We start from the raw sequence: 22884 nt of genomic DNA, 5'->3' as shown, positions 1-22884 counted from the left end.
CTTGATCTTAATAGTTCTGTTGAAACATGCGATTCACACCCCTCCTGATTCTTCTTCCCCTTCACTTTCCTCTGACCCCATCCCTCCCTCCAATCTCATTGTCGTATTTTCATTCTTCCATCTGATCTTCCCCTCTCTGAAACTGAACGTCAGTCCTCAGTAAATGCCTCTGCGTCATCCTCATACGCCCCAACTCAATGAGTTTCGAGCAAGATATTATGCTGAGCTCTTCTTCGGTGGCCTTCACATCCGCGCCCATTTCTTTGGCCAGGAGTCTTCCCTCCGCACAGCGGACCCTTGCTCCCATCTCCAGAATTCTCGGTGCACCTGGACCCCTCCCTCTATCCTCTTCCCCTCACTTGATCTTATCATTGGGAACTGCCGGCAATACATCGGCAGTCTCAATTTCTCTGCTACCCTCACTCACTATGATCTACTTCCCTCTGAACTTGCAGCATTCCGTTCTCTCAGGTCCAACCCTGACATTGTCATTAAACCTGCTGACAAGGGTGTCGCTGTTATCGTTACGAGGCGAACAGACCTCTCCCTTGCGGAGGCTGAACGCCAACTCTCTGATACCTCCTCTTACCTTCCCCTGGACCGTGATCCCACCACCGAACATCAAGCCATAGTTTCCCAGACCGTCACTGTCCTCATCTCCTCTGGAGATCTTGCACCCACGGCCTCCAACCTCACAGTCCCCAAACCCTGCACAGTCCAGTTCTACCTCCTTCCTAAGATCTACAAACAGGACTGGCCTGGTAGATCCATTGTCTCACCCAGTTCTTGTCCCACGGAACCAATTTCTTCCTATTCCGTCTCTATTTTCTCTCCACTCCTCCAGTCTATTCCGACGAACATGCGATTCACACCCCTCCCGATTCTTCTTCCCCTTCACTTTCCTCTGACCCCATCCCTCCCTCCAATCTCTTTGTCGTATTTTCATTCTTCCCTCTGATCTTCCCCTCTCTGAAACCGAACGTCAGTCCTCAGTAAAAGCCTCTGCGTCATCCTCATACGCCCCAACTCAATGAGTTTCGAGCAAGATATTATGCTGAGCTCTTCTTCGGTGGCCTTCACATCCGCGCCCATTTCTTTGGCCAGGAGTCTTCCCTCCGCACAGCGGACCCTTGCTCCCATCTCCACAATTCTCGGTGCACCTGGACCCCTCCCTCTATCCTCTTCCCCTCACTTGATCTTATCATTGGGAACTGCCGGCAATACATCGGCAGTGTCAATTTCTCTGCTCCCCTCATTTACTATGATCTACTTCCCTCTGAACTTGCAGCACTCCGTTCTCTCAGGTCCAACCCTGACATTGTCATTAAACCTGCTGACAAGGGTGTCGCTGTTATCGTTATGAGGCGAACAGACCTCTCCCTTGCGGAGGCTGAACGCCAACTCTCCGATACCCCCTCTTACCTTCCCCTGGACCGTGATCCCACCACCGAACACCAAGCCATAGTTTCCCAGACCTTCACTGTCCTCATCTCCTCTGGAGATCTTCCACCCACGGCCTCCAACCTCACAGTCCCAAAACCCGCGACTCTTCCGACACCCTCCACCACTTAAACAGTTTATTTTCCCGAGACCTAACTTTCTCCTTTTTACCATGGACGTCCAGTCCGTCTGCACATCCACCTCTCACCAGGACGGCTTGTGGGCCCCAGGCCTTTTCCTTAAACGAAGGCCCAGCCGATCCCCATCCACCACCACCTTCCGCCTGGCTGAACTTGTTCTTACGTTGAACAACGTCTCCTTTGACTCCACTCATTTCCTCCAAATAAAAGGTGTTGCTATGGGCTCCTCTATGGGTCCTAGCTATGCCTTCCTGTTTTTGTTGGATATGAGGAAGATCATTTGTTCCAGTCCGACTCAGGTCCCCTCCCTCACCTCTTTTTCTGGTGCATTGATGACTGTTTCAATGCCGTTTCCTGCTCTAACCCCGAACTGGGAAATGTCATGAACATTGCTTCCAATTTCCACCCTTCCCTCGCCTTCACACGGTCCATCTCCGAATCGTCCCTTCCCTTCCTCGACTTCTCTATCGACATTTCCAGGGATAGGCTGTCAACCAATGTCAACTATAAGCCCACCGACCCTCACAGCTACCTTGATTACACATCCTCCAACCCCGCTTCCTGGAAGGACTCTTTTCCCTTCTCCCAGTTTCTCCGTCTCCTTCACATCTGTTCTCACGATGCCACCTTCCAAACCAGTGCTTCCGAAATATCTTCCTTTTTCCTCTACCGATAATTCCCCTCCACTCAAGTTAACAGGCCCTTGACCGTGTCCGTCCCAGTTCCTCCACTTCTGCCCTCACCCTCTCCCTCCCAGAACCATGATAGGGTTCCTCTTGTCCTTCCTTTCCACACCACCAGCCTCCACATTCAACATACCATCCTCCCCCATTTCAACCACCTGCAGCACAATCCCACCACCAAACACATCGTCCCCTCCACTCCCCTTTCAACATTCTCAAGTGACTGCTCTCTCGTCGACACGCTGGTCCACTCTTCCATCACCCCCAAAACCCGCCCTCCTCCCACAGCACCTTTCCATGCAAGTACAGGAGATGCAACAGGATGGGAGGAAGAAGAGTGGCAGGGCTATAGTGATTGGGGATTCAATTGTAAGGGGAACAGATAGGCTTTTCTGAGGCGGCAAACGTGACACAAGGATGGTATGTTGCCTCCCTGGTGCTAGGGTCAAGGATGTCACGGAGCGGCTGCACGTCATTCTGGAGGGGGAGGGTGAACAGACAGTAGTCGTGGTCCATATTGGTACCAACGACATTTGTAAAAGAAGGGATGATGTCTTGCAAGGTGAATTTAAGGAGTTAGGAGATAAATTAAAAAGCAGGACTTCAAAGGTTGTGATCTCAAGTTTATTGCCGGTGCCACGTGCCAGTGAGAAGAGAAACAGGAGAATCGACAGCATGAATGCGTGGCTGCAGGGATGGCGTAGGAGGGAGGGATTTAGATTCCTGGGACATTTGGACCGGTTCTGGGGAAGGTGGGACCTCTGCCAGCGTGACGGGTTACACCCGAGCAGGACCGGGACCAATGTACTCGCGGGGCTGTTTGCTGGTGCTGTTGGGGAATGTTTAAACTAGAGTGGCAGGGGCATGGGAACCTGAGCGGGGAGTCAGAAGAGAATAAAGTTGAGAGCAGCAAGAGAGGGGAAGACCCAGGGGAAATCTACAATAGAAATAGTACAAACAGTTGTTCAAGAACAAGTGAAAGGGAAAAGCGGAGAGCAGCGGAAAGAAAGTGTACTTTAGGCACGACAGATAAAATAAAAACTAGAAGGCGTAAGGCGATTAACCCAGCATCAAAGCTGTGGCAGGGGGTTGGAACCTGAGCAGGGAGACAGAAGAAAGGGACAGAAGGTATGGAGTAAAAGGTAAAGTGTTAAAAAAGGAACAAGCAGAAACAAAGTGTCACAAAACATATTTGAAAGTTCTTTATCTGAATACATGGAGCATTCGTGACAAAATGGATGAGTTAACGGCACAAATAACTACATTTGGGTATAATCTTGTGGCCATTACAGAAACATGGCTGGAGGGTGACAACAACTGGGAATTAAATATGCCAGGGTATTTGACTATCAGGAAAGACAGGCAGGATGGAAGGGCAGGTGGGGTGGCTATGTTAATAAAGGAAGAAATCACTGTATTACAGAGAAATGATATTGGGACAAAGGATCAGGACAATGAAACAGTTTGGGTAGAGATAATGAATAATAAGGGGAAAAGAAAACTAGTGGGCGTAGTAAATAGGCCTCCGAATAGTTGCAACTCTGCTGGAAGAAGTATTAATCAGGAAATAGTCGGGGCAAGTAATAATGGAACAGCTATAATTATGGGGGATTTTAACCATCATATTAACTGGACAAGTCTAATTGGGCAGGGCAGGCTTGAGGAAGAGTTTATTGAGTGTATTAGGGATGGATTTCTTGAGCAGTATGTTACTGACCCTACAAGGGGGCAAGCAACCTTGGACCTGGTCCTGTGTAATGAGCTAGGATTAATTAATAATGTCCTAGTTAAGGATCCCCTTGGAATGAGTGACCATAACATGGTAACATTCCATTTCCAATTCGAGGGTGAGAAGGTTGGTTCTCAAACAAGCGTACTGAGCTTGAATAAAGGAGACTATGATGGTATGAGAGCGGAATTGATTAAAGTGGACTGGGAAAATAGATTAAAGGGTAAGACGGTACATGAGCAGTGGTGTTCATTTAAGGGGTTATTTTACAACTTTCAAAAAAATATATTCCACTGAGGAAAAAAGGGTGTAAAATAAATAACAGCCATCCGTGGCTGAGTAAAGAAATTAAGGATAGTATCCGACTAAAAACAAGGACATATAAGGTAGCCAAACTGAGTGGGAGGACAGAAGATTGGGAAGTCTTCAAAAGACAGCAAAAAGTAACTAAAGGATTGATTAAGAAAGGGACGATAGATTATGAAAATAAATCAGCAAAAAATATTAAAACAGATAGCAAGATTTTCAATCGTTATATAAAAAGAAAAAGGGTGGCTAATGCAAACGTAGAGGATGAGACCGGAAAATTAATGGTGGGATACATGGAGATGGCAAAAATGCTGAACAAATATTTTGTTTCAGTCTTTACGGTAGAGGACACCAAGAATATCCCAACACTGGATCAAAAGGGGGCTCTCGGCGGGGAGGAGCTGAATACGATTAAAATCACTAAGGAATTGGTACTAAGTAAATTAATGGGACTCAAGGCGGATAAATCCCCTGGACCTGATGGCTTACATCCGAGGGCCTTGAGGAAAGTGGCAGTGGGGATTGTGGATGCTTTGGTAATAATTTTCCAAAATTCTCTGGACTCGGCAAAGGTGCCGGCAGATTGGAAAACTGCTAAAGTAAGACCATTACTTAAAAAGGGTAGTAGGCAGAAGGCTAGAAATTATAGACCTAACATCTGTGGTGGGTAAAATTTTGGAGTCTATTATTAAGGAGACAGTAGCGGAACATTTGGATAAACATAATTTAATAGGACAAAGTCAGCATTGCTTTATGAAGGGGAAGTCATGTCTGACAAATTTGCTTGAGTTCTATGAGGACATAACCTACAGGGTGGATAATGGGGAACCAGTGGACGTAGTGTATTCAGACTTTCAGAAGGCATTCGACAAGGTGCCACATAAAAGATTATTGCTCAAGATAAAGAATCACTGGATTGGGGGAAATATTCTGGCATGGGTGGAGGATTGGTTATCTAACAGGAAGCAGAGAGTTGGGATAAATGGTTCATTCTCGGACTGGTAACCAGTAGCCAGTGTTGTTCCGCAGGGGTCGGTGCTGGGTCCCCAACTCTATCCAATCTATATTAACGATTTGGAGGAGGGGACCGAGTGTAACATATCAAAGTTTGCAGATGATACAAAGATGGGAGGGAAAGTAGAGAGTGAGGAGGACAAAAAAATCTGCAAGGGAATGTGGACAGACTGGGTGAGTGGGTGGAGATTTGGCAGATTCAATACAATATTGGAAAATGTGAGGTTATGCACTTTAGCAGTAAATATCAGAAAGCCAGTTATTATCTTAATGGCAAGAAACTGGAAAGTACTGCAGTACAAAGGGATCTGGGGGTCCTATTGCAAGACAATCAAAAAGTTAGTATGCAGGTGCAGCAGGTGATCAAGAAGGCCAACGGAATGTTGGCTTTTATTGCGAGAGGGAAAGAATATAATAACAGGGAGGCATTGCTGCAGCTGTATAAGGTATTAGTGAGACCGCACCTGGAATACTGCATACAGTTTTGGTGTCCATGCTTAAGAAAAGACATACTTGCTCTCGAGGCAGTACAAAGAAGGTTCACTCGGTTAATCCCGGGGATGAGGGGGCGAACATATGAGGAGAGGTTGAGTTGATTGGGACTCTACTCATTGGAGTTCAGAAGAATGAGAGGCGATCATATTGAAACATATAAGATTGTGAAGGAGCTTGATCGGGTGGATGCGGTAAGGATGTTCCCAAGGATGGTTGAAACTAGAACTAGTGGGCATAATCTTAGAATAAGGGGCTGCTCTTTTAAAACTGAGATGAGGAGAAACTTGTTCACTCAGAGGGTGGTAGGTCGGTGGAATTTTCTGCCCCAGGAAGCTGTGGAAGCTAATTCGTTAAATAAATTTAAAACAGAAACAGACAGTTTCCAAGAAGTAAAGGGAATTATGGGTTACGGGGAGCCGGCAGGAAATTGGACATGAATTTAAATTTGAGGTTAGGATCAGATCAGCCATGATCTTATTGAATGGCGGAACAGGCTCGAGGGGCCGATTGGCCTACTCCTGCTGCTTTTTCTTATGTTCTTATGTTCACCTCCTCCTTCCCCACCTATCACGGCCCCAAACATTGCTTCTCAGTGAAACAGTGATTTACTTTTACTTCTTTCAATTTACTATACAGTATTCGCTGCTCGCAATGCGGCCACCTCTCCAGTTGGTCGACCAAACGCAGATTGGGTGACCGTTTTGCTGAACACTTCTGCTCGGTCCGCAAGCTTGACCCACACCTGCTGGTCGTTTGCCATTTTTATTCCCCGTCTCACTCCCACTCTGACATCTCTGTCCTCGGCCTCAGTCACTGCTCCAATGAAGCTCAACGGAAGATCGAGAAACAGCACCTAATCTTTCGATTAGTCTCTTTACAACCTTTTGAAGTCAACACTGATTTCAATAATTTGAGCTCATAACCATTGCTCCCATTTTTTTCGGAGAGCAAGTGTTGTTTCTAATGGTGCCATTTACAGCTCCAAGAGACCCATCATTTGTTTCTTTAATTTTCCCAATACTACCCTTCTTGCACCATGACCCCTTTTATTTTTGAATCACCCCTGCCCTCCAGCCTATCAGGGACCTTCCCTTATGTTCTTTCCTCCCTTCTCCCTCCACCCCCAGCCCTGTTCCTGGCTCTGTAGTTGCTTAAAAACTATGTAATCTTCAACTTTTTCCATTTCTGACGAAGGGTCATCGACCTTAACGTTAACTCTGTTTCTCTCTCGACAGACGCTGCCTGAATTGTGGAGTCTTTTCAGCATTTTCTATTTTTATTTCAGATTTCCAGCATGCGCAGTATTTTGCTTCTAATAGCTCCTGATGTGACTCGGTGTCAAATGTTGTTCAATAAAGTTCCAGTGAAGCGCCTTGAGACGTTTTGCTACACTAAATGCGCGATATAAATGCGCGTTGTATTTGTAGTTGTTGAAACTGATTAAAATTTCACTGTCACCCAGTGTCCATGTCAGTGTTTCTGTCAGTCTGCAGCAGAAAGTTATCGGATGATCAATGGCGATTACAACAATTATTCATCATTCACAGAGTTTCATTAGTTTTCTTTAATTAATGTCATCAGGTTCTTGTCGCTGCAACCTCAAACTTTAGCTCGGTGAATGAATGGTTTAGTTTGTAACCAGTCGTGTTACCTGCGCAAAGCAGCCGCACAGGAGTTCCAAATCCACCCTCCCATCACCATCCGAAGATAAGACCATACGAGATTGGAGCAGGATTTGGCCATTTGGCCCTGTGAGCCCCGCCATTTAATGAGATCATGGCGGATCTGATTTTTACCTCAACTCCACTGTTCCGCCTTTTCCCCATTTCCTTTGACTCCCTTGCCACTCGGCAATCACATTAACTGAACTTTACTCTGGCCCAGTGTCTCCGTGTTGAAATCGCGGCTTCATCTGGCAGATGATTTTAACATCAGGGTTGCTGGTTTTCGAGGGAAAAGTGATCCCGCTTCAATCTAGAGGCGTTGGACAACGTTGTAGATGCCGTGTAGTTGGTGCTGGTACCACTGCTTTTCTTGGTATATGCGTGAAGATTGGCGTAAAACAAAATGTAAACTTTGTGCGAGGGCACGATCCAAGCAATGCCTGCATTTCAAGAGACAGTGCTTTGGATTTCTGCAAGTTTGCCTGCTGAATGCAGATTGCAAAGAAATGTTCAGCAAACACCATTTTTTGGTGCAGTGAAGCGCAGCATTGCACACAAAGCAACTTTGTCTTCTGAAGATTTAGGAAAGCAAAAGACAGCCTGAGCTAATAGACTCATAGAAAGGTTACAGCACCGAAGTAGGCCGATCGGCCCTTCGAGTCCTGCCAGCTCTATGCAAAAGGAATCCAGCCAATCCCACTCCCTCGCCATATTCCCGTCGCCCTCGGCATGTTTTCCTTTAAATTATTTCTACAGTTTCCTCTTGAAAGCAACGATTGAATCTGCCTCCACCACGACCACTGGCAGTGCATTCCAGATCCTAAACACTCACTGTGTAAAAAAAAGTTTTTCCTCAAGTCACCTTTGATTCGTTTGCCAGTCACCTTAAATCTGTGTCCTCTGGTTCTTGACCTTTCCGCCAATCGGAACAGTTTGTCTCCACCCATTCTGTCAATAGCCCTCATGATTTTAAATACCTCTATCAAATCTCCTCTCAATCTTCTCTGTTCCAAGAAAAATAACCCCAGCTTCTCCAGTCTATCCACGTAACTAAAGTCCCTCATCCCTGGAATCATTCTCGTTCATCTTTTCTGCACCCTCTCTTAGGCCTTCACATTTTTCCAAAAGTGCGGTGCCCAGCTCTGGACACAATATTCCAGTTGTGGTCGAACTGATGTTTTATAAAGGTTCATCATGAATTCCGTGCTTTCGTACACTTTGTCTCTATTTATAAAGCCCAGGATTCCGTATGCTTTTTTGAACCGCTTTTTCAGCATGCCTCGCTTACATTCAACGATTTGTGCACAAAGACCCCCAAACCGCTCTGTTCCTGCACCCATTATCGAATTGAGCCCTCTAATTTATATTGCTTCTCCTCGTTCTTCCTACCGAGATGTATCAGCTTGCATTTTTCTGCGTTAAATTTCTATGTCCTCTTGAAGTCTATCACTATCCACCTCAATGTTGACTTTCCTTCCAAGGTTTGTGTCATCTGCAAATTTGGAAATTGTTCCCTGTACACCCAAGTCCAAGTCATCAATAATTATCAAAAAGGGCAGTGGTGCGAGCACCGACCTGTGGGGAACATTACTGTACACCTCCCTCCGATCCGAAAAAAACAACCGTTCATCACTCCACTCTGGTTCCTGTTCCGGAGGCAATTTTGTATTCATGTTGCTACTGCTCCTTTTATTCTATGGGTATCAATCTTGATGACAAGGCGATGAAAAGTCACTTTATCAAACGCCTTTTCAAAGTTCATATACACCACATCAATCGCATTGCCCTCATCAATCCTCTCCGTCAACTCATCAAACACTCTATCAAGTAAATTCAATAAGATTTGCCTTCAACAAAAGGCCAAATTTATACAAGGAGCTCGAGCCTCATTGATTGAGGCTGCGAACTGCCCACAAAAAGGGATGGGATTCCAGGTGTCTGAAATTTGTTTCCGCAAAAGTGACAAACAAATGGGACAAAAGTTGAGGCTCCACCGAGATTTGAACTCGGATCGCTGGATTCAACGTCCGAAGTGCTCACCATTACAACATGGAACCCATTGATTAAAATAGGCGGCCCCCTCCCTTCAAAGATACTGGCTCCTTTAGCAGCATCGCCATGGCGCTGCATCATTGACTGCACGAGGCAACAGGCAAACCTCTGCCATCAGCAAAACTGCAAGCACTGGTCAATCGCAACCTGCCATTTTGGCTCCGCCCTTTCTCATCCATACTTTCAGGTTCCCCACTTTCCCCTCTGATGATTAGCCAATCACACAGCGACTGTCAAATGCATCGGTTCCCTCGTTGCTGCTTCTGTTTCACACTGCTCAACGCAGCTCGTCTTGTTGGATAATCAGTGCATAAACAATGCAAGGCACTGATGCATGAAGTTCGGGGTGAAAAGAAAATAGCTAGATCCTCACTGATTGATGTGGAGATGCCGGTGATGGACTGGGGTGGACAAATGTGAGGAGTCTGACAACACCAAGCTTGTTCATCCAATAAAGCTGTTCGACTGGAATCTGGTTTTGTAAGACTCCTCACTGATTGAAGCTGTGAACTCCCCTCCAACATTGTGGGATTGGCTGGATTGCTTTTGCATGGAGCTGGCAGGACTCGATAGGCCGAACGGCCGACTTCCGTGCTGTCACCTTTCTATGAGTCTGTAAGCTCAGCCTGTCTTTTGCTTTCCTAAATCTTCAGAAGACAAAGTTGCATGATGTGCAACGCTGCGCTTCACTGCACCAAAAAACGGAGTTTGCTGAATTTTTCTTTACAATCTGCATTCAGCAGGCAAAATGTGGAAATTCAAAGCACTGTCTCTTGAAATGCAGGCATTGCTTGGATCGTGTCCTCGCCCAAAGGTTACATTTTGTTTTACGCCAATCTTCATGCATCAGTGCCATGCAATATTTATTCACAGATTATCCGGCAAGACTGGAATCGGAGCTGCGCTGAGCAGATTGAAAGAGAAGCAGTGACGAGGGAAGCGACAGGTTTGACTAATAGCTGTGTGATTGGCTGAGCATCGATACGAAGCAGACGGAAAAGGGTCGAAACTGATGGAAGAGATGAGAAAGGGCCGAGTCAAAGTGGCAGTTTGGAATTGTCAATGTCTTGCAGTTTTACTGATGGGAGATGGTTGGCAACAATCTCGAGAAGTCAGTGATGCAGCGACATGGCAGTGCTCAGAAAAGAGCCAAATGTCTTTGGATGGAGGGTGCGGCTTTCATTAACAAATGGGTTCCATGGTGTAATGGTGAGCACTCTCGACACTGAATCTCGTGATCAGAGTTCGAATCTCGGTAGAACCTGATTTGTTTATGTCCCATTCGTTTGCAACTGCAGGGCGAAAAAATAAAATGCAGTTGGAATCCACTCCCTGCTGGTGGGAAGTTGCTGCCTCAATCAATGAGGTTCCAGTTGCTTCAATCGGTTTCTGTTCAAAAGCTCAACCGGACTTTTGCTTTCGCAAATCAGCAGAAGAGAAAGTTGTATTTTGTTTAATGCTGAGTTTCACTGCACCAAAGAATGGTGTTTGCTGAACTTTTCTTTGTGATCTGAATTCAGCAGTCAAGCATGTCGAAATTTAAAGCATTGTTTCTTGAAAGGCAGGCATTGCTTGGATCATGTCCTCGGGCAATGTTTACATTTTCTTTGCAAGAAGTTGCAGTTTTCATGATGGGAGAGGTTTGTTGGCAGCCTCGAGGTGTCAGTGATGTGGCATGATGGCAGTGCTAAGAAAAGAGCTAAGTGTCTTTGACTGGTGGGTCCCAATTAAAGATGTGAGTTAATTTCCATCGTGCAATGGTAAACATTCAGGACTTGGATTCCAGCGATCCAAATTCAACTATCTATTAAACCTCGAAGTTTGTCCAATTCATTTACAAATTGAGGGCAAACAAGGAAAAAGCACTTGGAATCCAATCGCTGTTGGTGGGGAGTTCGCAGCTTCAATCAGTGAGGATCGAGCTCTTTTCATTTCACCCCGAACTTCATGCATCAGTGCCTTGCAATCTTTATGCACTGATTAACCAACAAGTCGAGCTGCGCTGAGCAGTGTGAAACAGAAGCAGCAACGAGGGAACCGGTGGATTTGACATTAGCTGTGTGATTGGAGAATCATCTATTCTTATCAGAGGGGAACGTTGGGAAGCTGAAAGTGTGGATGAGAAAGAGCGGAGCCAAAATGGCAGGTTGGGTTTGACCAGTGCTTGCAGTTTTGCTGATGGCAGAGATTTGCCATGAGCCTCGTGAAGTCAATGATGCAGCGCCATGGCGATGCTGATAAAGGAGCCCAGTATCTTTAAAGGGAGGGGGCCACTTGTTTTAATCAATGGGCTCCATGGTGTAATGTTGAGCACTCTGAACTTTAAATGTAGCGATTCGAATTCAAATCTTGGAGGAATTCGAACTTTTGTCCCTTTCGTTTGTAACTGTTGGGGAAACGAATAAAAGGCACCTGGAATCCCATCCCTGTTCGTGGGCAGTTCCCAGCCTCAATCAATGAGGCTCGAACTCCTTGTATAAATTTGTCCTTTTGTTAAAGGCAAACCGTTTTGAAATAACTTGATAGAATTTTTGATGAGATAACGGAGAAGGATGCTGAGGGCAATGCGATTGATGTGGTGCATATAAATTTTCAAAAGGCGTTTGATAAAGTGCCTTATGATAGCCTTGTCATCAATGTTGATACCCATAGAATAAAAGGAGCAGTAGCAACATGAATACAAAATTGCCTCAGTAACAGGTACCAGAGACGAGTGATGAACGGTTGTTTTTCGGATTGGAGGGAGGTGTGCAGTAATGTTCCCCACAGGTCGGTGCTCCCACCGCTGCCAGCAATTAAAGTTCTTGCTATTTTTTCCTCAGCAACAAACATCCTTCTTTTCAAAGCAGTCCCGTACGCGACATTGCTGTTGTTGGGGCATGACTGCCCCACCTGTTGCGCGTCGCCTTGATCGTATCCTGGTCCATACTCTGCGTTGTGGTCGCAGCAAGTTTGGTTTGAATACGTGCTAGAGTAGAGTTTCGTTTACCTCTTTTGTTCTCTGCCACATGCACTAATAGAATGCAGCAAGAAATCAATCTTTTGCACAAGAAATAAATATTTTTTGTTGCTGGCAAAAACCTATCCATTCCTTCAAATCCAGCACTCTCACATGCCTGTACTTGATGCTCCACAGTTCAAACTCGCCTGTTTTCACCACTTTTGTTTCCTTCTACAGTCAATCGGCCGCCTTTCCTTTCTTCCTTACATTTCATGGAAACTTTCCTGCGGCATTGCCGACTCTAACATTCACTTTCATGATCTCACGCCTTCAAGTTTGCTCTGCGACGACCGCTGTTTCTATTGGGCAGATGTCCGATTCGCACCAATGTTCATTTGCGCCTTGAAACCAGTCGATACATTTCGATCTGCGTGACAGCTCGACAGACAAACACAACGAAAGCAGGGCTGGTCTCGGGAAACACAGCCGCCCGATTGTTCACGAATTTTACTTGTCGAATCTTGAGATCCAAGTGATGGTCACTGAAGAACTGGTTTTTGTTTTGATGCTTTTTGGCTTGTTTCTTTCAGCAGTTGAGTTGCGTGACCGACGGGAAGCGCTTCAGAGCTGCGAATGGCGGTTGAGAAGTGCACATTTGGCAAGTTGGGGCGGCGCAGTAAGATCGGAAGTGTTCCGCCTTGATCTTAATAATTCTGTTGAAACATGCGATTGAATCGAGTAGAGGATAAATGTAAAGAGCGCCTGTGGCGAACAAGTCGCGATTCCAGGCCAAGAGCAAAAGGTCTTTCAAATTTTCGTGGCGCAGGAAACTGTGTGCGGATAAGCCAGATTTTAAAGCGCGTGTGTCGGAAATTAAAGAGCGATGTTGTGTGTGAGAAGAGCACAAGAAAGTTGTGCTTGAAGCAGCGCCCTTGAGGAAAGTTTCAGGTTGTCAGGAAAACGGCTGTAGTGATAGCTCAAAAGTAAATCCACAAACTGTTGGCAACACTCATCAGGTCAGGTCGTATCTGTGGACAGATACTCGCTTCACCGGGGCGTCGTTGTGCACTTTATTGAGACTTCACGTTCTTCACATCTGACACTCGCAACAGCTCCGTGTGCCAATCAGGACCTTGCTGATTTGAGCAGAGTTCAGCGAGCAACGCAAAATTCATCCACCGTAGCTTCGGATTGGAGCGAGTCCCAAGACTTCTGGTTGAATATGAGGAAGGAACCGACACATCAAACGGTAAATGCAATAATGGCGCGGATGAGATACAAAACCATGCGTGCAGAGTACAATGGATTAGGAATCCATCACCTCAAACACTCGGCCATCTCGTCGCATGAATATTGCTCAGAAAGCCCATTTATTTGATTTTTTCAGTGGAAAATCCTCGACTCAAAGGTCAAAATGCAAGAAAACCACATTCCACTCACCAGATATCAGATTCTGAACGCAAACTTCTGGCAGGTGGTAGCGTGGCCGAGCGGTCGAAGGCGCTGGATTTAGGCTCCAGTCTCTGCGGGTGCGTGGGTTCGAATCCCACCGCTGCCAGCATTTAAAATGTTTGCGATTTTGTCCTCATCACCAAACATTCTTCTTTTCCAAGCAGCACCGGGCGCGACATTGCTGTTGTTCGGGCATGACTGCCTCACCTGATGCGCGTCGCCTTGATCGGACACTGTTTGATACTCTGCGTTGCGGTCGCAGCAAGTTTGGTTTGAATACGAGCTGCAGTATAGTTTCGTTAACCTCTTTTGTTCTCTGCCACATACACTAATAGAATGCAGCAAGAAATCAATCTTTTGCACAAGAAAGAAATATTTTTTGTTGCTGGCAAAAACCTATCCATTCCTTCAAATCCAGCACTTGATGTTGGACAGTTCAAACCAGCCTGTTTTCCCCACTTTTGCTTCCTTCCACAGTCAATCGGCCGCCTTTCCTTTCTTCTTTCAATTTCATGGAAACTTTCCTGCGGCATTGCCGACTCTAACATTCACTTTCATGATCTCACGCCTTCAAGTTTGCTCTGCGACGACCGCTGTTTCGATTGGGCAGATGTCCGATTCGCACCAATGTTCATTTGCGCCTTGAAACCAGTCGATACATTTCGATCTGCGTGACCGCTCGATAGGCAAACACGACGAAAGCAGGGCTGGCCTCGGGAAAGACAGCCTCCCGATTGTTCACGAATTTTACTTGTCGAATCTTGTGATCCAAGTGACGGTCACTGAAGAACTGGTTTTTGTTTTGATGCTTTTTGGCTTGTTTCTTTCAGCAGTTGAGTTGCGTGACCGACGGGCAGCGCTGCAGAGCTGCGAATGGCGGTTGAGAGGTGCACATTTGGCAAGTTGGGGCGGCGCAGTAAGATCGGAAGTGTTCAGCCTTGATCTTAATAATTCTGTTGAAACATGGGATTGAATCGAGTAGAGGATAAATGTAAAGAGCGCCTGTGGCGAAAAAGTCGCGATGACAGGCCAAGAGCAAAAGGTCTTTCAAATTTTCGTGGCGCAGGAAGCTGTGTGCGGATAAGCCAGATTTTAAAGCACGTGTGTTGGAAATTAAAGAGCGATGTTGTGTGTGAGAAGAGCATAAGAAAGTTGTGCTTGAAGCAGCGCCCTTGAGGAAAGTTTCAGGTTGTCAGGAAAACGGCTGTACTGATAGCTCAAAAATAAATCCAGAAACTGTTGGCAACACTCAGCAGGTCAGGTAGTATCTGTGGACAGATACTCGCTTTCCCGGGGCGTCGTTGCGCACTTTCTTGAGATTTCACGTTCTTCACATCTGACACTCGCAACAGCTCCTTGCGCCAATCATGACCTTGCTGATTTGAGCAGAGTTTAGCGAGCAACGCAAAATTCATCCACCGTAGGTTCGGCTTGGAGCGAGGCCCAAGACTTCTGGTTGAATATGAGGAAGGAGCAAACACATCAAACGGTAAATGCAATAATTGCGCGGATGAGATACAAAACCATGCGTGCAGAGCACAATGGATCTTGAATCCATCACCTCAAACACTCGGCCATCTCGTCGCATGAATATTGCTCAGAAAGCCCATTTATTTGATTTTTTCAATGGAAAATCCTCGACTCAAAGTCCTAGTTAAGGATCCCGTTGGAATGAGTGACCATAACATGGTAACATTCCATATCCAATTAGAGGGTGAGAAGGTTGGTTCTCAAACAAGCGTACTGATCTTGAATAAAGGAGACTATGATGGTATGAGAGCGGAATTGATTAAAGTGGACTGGGAAAATAGATTAAAGGGTAAGACGGCACATGAGCAGTGGTGTGCATTTAAGGGGTTATTTTACAACTTTCAAAACAAATATATTCCACTGAGGAAAAAAGGGTGTAAAAGAAATAATCAGCCATCCGTGGCTAAGTGAAGAAATTAAGGATAGTATCCGACTAAAAACAAGGACATATAAGGTAGCCAAACTTAATGGGAGGACAGAAGATTGGGACGTCTTCAAAAGACAGCAAAAAATAATTGAAGGATTGATTAAGAAAGGGAAGATAGATTAAGAAAATAAATTAGCAAACAATATAAAAACAGATGGCAAGAGTTTCTATCGTTATGTAAAAAGAAAAAGGGTAGCTAAGGCAAACGTAGAGGATGTGACCGGGAAATTAATGGTGGGAAACATGGAGATGGCAAAAATGCTGAACAAATATTTTGTTTCAGTCTTTACGGTAGAGGACACAAAGAATATCCTAACACTGGACAAATAGGGGGCTCTCGGGGGGAGGAGCTAACTACGATTAAAATCACTAAGGAATTGGTACTAAGTAAATTAATGGGACTCAAGGCGGATAAATCCCCTGGACCTGATAGCTTACATCCTAGGGTCTTGAGGGAAGTGGCAGTGGGGATTGTGGATGCTTTGGTAATAATTTTCCAAAATTCTCTGCACTCGGCAAAGGTCGCGGCAGATTGGAAAACTGCTAATGTAACACCCTTATTTAAAAAGGGTAGCAGGCAGAAGGCTGCAAATTATAGACCATTTCGCCTCACATCTGTGGTGGGTAAAATTTTGGAGTCTATTATTAAGGAGACAGTTGCGGAACATTTGGATAAACATAATTTAATAGGACAAAGTCTGCATGGCTTTATGAAGGGGAAGTCATGTCTGACAAATTTGCTTGAGTTCTTTGAGGACATAACCTACAGGGTGGATAATGGGGAACCAGTGGACGTAGTGTATTCAGTCTTTCAGAAGGCATTCGACAAGGTGCCACATAAAAGATTATTGCTCAAGATAAAGAATCACTGGATTGGGGGAAATATTCTGGCATGGGTGGAGGATTGGTTACCTAACAGGCAGCAGAGAGTTGGGATAAATGGTCCATTCTCGGACTGGTAACCAGTAGCCAGTGTTGTTCCGCAGGGGTCGGTGCTGGGTCCCCAACTCTTTACAATCTATATTAACGATTTAGAGGAGGGGGCCGAGTGTAACATATCAAAGTTTGCAGATGATACAAAGATGGGAGGGAAAGTAGAGAGTGAGGAGGACATAAAAAACCTACAAGGGGATGTAGACAGGCTGGGTGAGTGGGTGGAGATTTGGCAGATGCAAAACAATATTGGAAAATGTGAGGTTATGCACTTTGGCAGTAAAAATCAGAAAGCAAGTTGTTATCTTAATGGCAAGAACCTGGAAAGTACTGCAGTGCAAATGGATCTGGGGGTCCTAGTGCAAAAAAAATCGAAAAGTAAGTATGCAGGTGCAGCAGGTGATCAAGAAGGCCAACGGAATGTTGGCTTTTATTGGTAGGGGGATAGAATATAAAAACAGTGAGGTATTGCTGCAGTTATATAAGGTATTGGTGAGTCCGCACCTGGAATATTGCATACAGTTTTGGTGTCCATACTTTCGAAAAGACATACTTGCTCTCGAGGCAGTACAAAGAAGTTTCACTCGGTTAATCCCGGGGATGAGGGGGCGGACATATGAGGAGAGGTTGAGTGGATTGGGACTCTCCTCATTGGAGTTCACAAGAATGAGAGGTTATCTTATTGAAACATATAAGATTGTGAAGGGGCTTGATCGAGTGAATGCAGTAAGGATGTTCCCAAGGATGGGTGAAACTGGAACCAGTGGCCATAATCTTAGAATAAGGGGCTGCTCTTTCAAAACTGAGATGAGGAGAAACTTCTTCACTCAGAGGGTAGTAGGTCTGTGGAATTTGCTGCACCAGGAAGCTGTGGAAGCTACATCGTTAAATAAATTTAAAACAGAAATAGACAGTTTCCAAGAAGTAAAGGGAATTAGGAGTTACGGGGAGCGGGCAGGAAATATGACATGAATTTAAATTTGAGGTTCGGATCACATCAGCCATGATCTTATTGAATGGCGGAGCAGGCTCGAGGGGCCGATTGGCCTACTCCTGCTGCTTTTTCTTATGTTCTTATGTTCACCTCCTCCTTTCCCACCTATCACGGCCCCAATCATTCCTTCTTGGTGAAACAGTGATTTACTTTTACTTCTTTCAATTTACTATCCGGTATTCGCTGCTCGCAATGCGGCCACATCTCCATTGGGGCGACCAAACGCAGATTGGGTGGCCGTTTTGCTGAACACTTCTGCTCGGTCCGCAAGCTTGACCCTGACCTGCTGGTCGTTTGCCATTTTAATTCTCCGTCCCACTCCCACTCTGACATCTCTGTTCTCGGCCTCAGTCACTGCTCCAATGAAGCTCAACGGAAGCTCGAGAAACAGCACCTCATCTTTCGATTCGTCTCTTTACAACCTTCTGAAGTCAACACTGATTTCAATAATTTGAGATCATAACCATTGCTCCCATTTTTTTCGGAGAGCAAGTGTTGGTTTTAATGGTTCCATTTACAGCTCCAAGAGACCCATCATTTGTTTCTTTAATTTTCCCAATACTACCCTTCTTGCACCATGACCCCTTTTATTTTTGATTCACCCCTGCCCTCCACCCTATCAGGGACCTTCCCTTATATTCTTTCCTCCCCTCTCCCTCCACCCCCAGCCCAGTTCCTGGCTCTGTAGTTGCTTAAAAACGATGTAATCTTCAACTTTTTCCATTTCTGACGAAGGGTCATCGACCTTAACGTTAACTCTGTTTCTCTCTCCACAGACGCAGCCTGACTTGTGGAGTCTTTTCAGCATTTTCTATTTTTAGTTCAGATTTCCAGCTTCCGCATTATTTTGATTCTAATATCTCCTTATGTGGCTCGGTGTCAAATGTTGTTTAATAAAGTTCCAGTGAAGCGACTTGGGACGTTTTGCTACGTTAAATGCGCGATATAAATGCGCGTTGTGTTTGTAGTTGTTGAAACTGATTAAAATTTCACTGTCAGCCAGTGTCCATGTCAGTGTTTCTGTCAGACTGCAGCAGAAAGTTATCGGATGATCAATGGCGATTACAACAATTATTCATCTTTCACAGAGTTTCATTACTTTTCTGTAATTAATGTCATCAGGTTCTTGTCGCTGCAACCTCAAACTTTAGCTCGGTGAATTAATGGTTTAGTTTGTAACAAGTCGTGTTACCTGCGCAAAGCTGCCGCACAGGAGTTCCAAATCCACCCTCTCGCCACCATACGACGATAAGACCATACGAGATTGGAGCAGGAGTTGGCCATTTGTCCCTTCGAGCCTGCCCCGCCATTTAATGAGATCATGGCGGATCTGATTTTTACTTCAACTCCAATGTTCCGCCTTTTCCGCATTTCCTTTGACTCCCTCGCCACTCGGCAATCACATTAACTGTACTTTACTCTGGCCCAGTGTCACCGCGTTGAAATCGCGGCTTTCTCTGGCAGATGATTTTAACATCAGTGTTGCTGGTTTATGAGGGTAAAGTGATCCCGCTTCAATCTCGGGGCGTTGGACAACTTTGTAGATGCCGTGTAGTCGGTGCTGGGACCACTGCTTTTCTTGGTATATATTAATGACTTGGACTTGGGTTTCCAGGGCACAATTTCAAAATTTGCAGATGACACAAAAATTAGAAAGGTAGTAACCAGTGAGGAGGATAGTGACAGACTTCAAGAGGATATAGACAGGCTGGTGGCATGAGCGGACACGAGGCACATGGAATCTGACGCAGGAAAATGTGAAGTGATTCATTTCAGTCGGAAGAACGAGAAGAGGCAAAATAATCTAGAGGGCACAACTCAAAAAGAGGTACAGGAACAGTGATATATGTGGGGATATGTGCACAAAACGTTGAAGGTGACACGGCAAGTTGAGAAAGCCGATAAAAAAGCTTACGGGATCCTGGGCTTTATAAATAAATGCAGAGAGTTAAAAATTATGGAAGTCACGATGAACCTTTAAAAAACACTGGTTCGGTACAACTGGAGTATTGTGTCCTGTTCCTGGCACCGCACCTTAGGAAAGATCGGATGGCCTTAGAGAGGGTGCAAAAGAGATTTGCAAGAATGATTCCAGGGATGAGGGACTTTAGTTACATGGATAGACTAGAGAAGCTGGAGTCGTTCTCCTTGGAACAGAGAAGTTAGCGAGTAACTTTGATAGAGCTGTTCAAAATCATTACTGGTCTCGACAGAGTAGATAGAGAGAAACTTCTCCAATTGGCAGAAAGTTCAAGCACCAGAGGGCATAGATTTAAGGTGATTGGCAAAAGAGCAAATGGTGACAAGAGGAAAAACTTTTTTACACTGCGAGAGGTTAGGATACGGGATGCACTGGGGTCAGGGTTGTGAGTTAAGGTGTGGCGCCGAGATCGTCTTGTAATCAGTGCTTTGCGTTGTAATCGCAGCAACATCGATTCGAATCCACATCACGACATGACTTTCTAATTTCCTTTGGCCTCTGCCACACATGCGAAAAGAATGCAGCAACATATGAATATTTAATGTAGACAAGAAATATTATTTTGTTGGTGGCGAAAACCTACTCATTCCTTCAAACGCTAGCACTCTCACATGCCTGCACTTGATGTTCCACAAACCCGCCTCCTCTCCCAGCTTTTTATTCCTTCCACAGTCAACAGGCCGCCTTTACTTTCCTCCTTTATTTCATGCACCCTTTCCTGCGGCATTGCGGACTCTAACATTCACTTTCACGATATCACGCCTTTAAGTTTGTTTTGCTCCGACCGCTGTTTCTATTGGGCACATTGCCCATTCTCACCAATGTTTATTTGTGCCTTGGAACCAGTCGATACATTTCGATCTGCGTGACCGCTCGGCAGACAGGACGACGAAAGCAGGGCTGGTCTCTGGAAAGACAGCCGCCCGATTGTTCACGAAATTTACTTGGAGAATCTTTTGAAACAGGGGACGGTAACTGAAGAACTGGTTTTTGTTTTGATGCTTGTTGGCTCTTTTCTCCAAGTAGTTGAGTTGCGTGAACGACGGGCAGCGCTGCAGAGCTGCGAATGGCGGTTGAAAGGTGCACATTTGGCTCGTTCGGCCAGTTGAAATTTGTGATTGGATCGAGTAGACCATGAATGTGAAGAGCGGCTGTGCCGAAAAAGGAGCGGTGACAAGCCATGAGCGGGAGGCCTTTCAAATTTTCGTGGCGCAGGACGCTGTTTGTGGAAAAGACAGATTTTGAAGCGCGGGTGTGGGAAAGTAAAGTGTGATCTTTTGTGTGCGAAAAGCACAAGAAAGTTGTGCTTGAACCTGCGCCCTTGAAGCAAGTTTCAGTTTGTCAGGAAAAACTGCGATAGTGAAAGCTCAAAAATAAACGCAGAAACTACTGGCAACACTCAGCAGGTCAGGCAGCATCTGTGGAGAGATACTCAAATATTTATTCGATTCTCCTTTTAAAGTTACGATTGAATCGAGCTCCACCATCCGTTAAGGCAGTGCGTTGTCGATCATAACAATTCGCTGTTTAAAATAAGCTCCTTACTTCCCTTCTAGTTCTTTTGCCAATTATCTTAAATCTTCGTCCGTTGGTTGCCGACCCTCCCGCCAGTGGGTGCAGTTTCTCCTTATTTACTCGATCAAAACCCCTGTTAATTTTGAACAGGTGGATGACTTCTACCCTTAACCTTCATTGCTCTCAGTGGAACAATCTCAGGTTCTCGAGTCTCTCTGCACAACTAAACCCATCCCTGGTATAATTCTGGTAAATCTCCTCTGCATCATCTCCAAGACCTTGACCTCGTTAATAAATTATAGTGCCCAGAATTGGAAACATTACTTCAGAAGAGGCCTGAACAATGATTTATCAACTTTCAACATAAGTTCCTTGCTTTTGCCCTCGATTTCTCTATTATTAAGCCAAAGAACCATATGCTGATTTAACAACTTCACCAACTTGTGTTGCCACATTCAAAGATGTTGATGAAAATAACCAGTGACACATTGAATCAGCTCACTCAGCACAGGCCGGGATGGCGGAGAGAGAGAGAGACACGTGTTGTGAACTGTAGCTTTTTGAAAACATTTCAGTTTATTTCACTCCGTGTCCAGAAACGTGCTGTTTCCCCTGTGTTTATATTGAGTGTAATGGATTGAATTGTGTCTTGGATCACACGGAGTGTCAGACGAGGGTCTGTGTGTGGAAGGTTTGGGGGGTGAGCTCTGATTCCCGCCATTTTCTGGATTGAATGAAAAGAATGAATGAGAGAGAGAAGCGATGTGGGAGAAGGGATGATGGAAGAATTTGTCCATGAGCCTGATTAAAGTGGCCCAAAAACAAGATAATATTAAGATATCATCAGCAGAACATTAATACAAGCTGTAAAACATAGGCAAAATACTGCAGATGCTGGAAATCTGAAGTAAAAACAGAAAATGCTGGAAATACTCAGCAGGTCAGGCAGTATCTGCGAACAGAGTTCTGATGAATGGTCATCGACCTGAAATGATGTTTCTCTCTCCACCGATGCTGCCTGACCTTCTGAGTGTTTCCCGCATTTTCTGTTTTTATTATTAATATAACCTGAGCTCTGTCGAGCGTTTGGTGGTCGATTCACTGATGAAGCTGGGAATTGAGGGGAAGCTGGTTCATGGCGAACCCCAGCTCTGAATCCCCCCGGCAGAGAGTTCAAGGAATGTTTGACATAAATGAGATTCAACGACAGTATCAGAAAATCTCCCCTTGATGGTCGGTCTCATTATCCCGAAGTGAGGAATGAGCGGGAGGGGCAAGTCCACCCGGAGTTATATTTTATTCCAACAGGATGACCAAAAATACGTTTTCCACTGGGTCCGAAATCGCTCAGTTGAGAGAGCGTAAAGGTCTCTGGTTCGATCCCGGGTTTCAGCAGCTTTGGATTATTTTATTTGTTCTTTTGCCGATTCTCGAACATTTACTCACACTGACATTTTTACCCGACACTGAACGGTTGGGGATGGAATCGAGAGACATCAAGAATGTCTGTATTTACCTTTTATTTCTCTATTTCCTTCTGCCTTTCTCTCCGGTTTTTGTTTCTCTCGGTGCCCGATGAACATTT

General features: G+C 45.2%; 1 non-coding gene across 1 annotated transcript; it reads left to right on the top strand.

Moving 5' to 3' along the window:
• The first annotated feature begins 13943 nt into the window (after positions 1-13943).
• trnal-uag (transfer RNA leucine (anticodon UAG)) lies at positions 13944-14025 on the top strand. Its single transcript has one exon. It is a non-coding gene; the product is annotated as a tRNA-Leu (tRNA).
• Positions 14026-22884: the final 8859 nt, after the last annotated feature.

Source organism: Heptranchias perlo, chromosome 35, assembly GCF_035084215.1.
Source record: "Heptranchias perlo isolate sHepPer1 chromosome 35, sHepPer1.hap1, whole genome shotgun sequence".
NCBI lineage: Eukaryota > Metazoa > Chordata > Chondrichthyes > Hexanchiformes > Hexanchidae > Heptranchias > Heptranchias perlo.
Note: the sequence above shows the minus strand (reverse complement) of the source record. Positions and strands in the feature narration are given on the sequence as shown.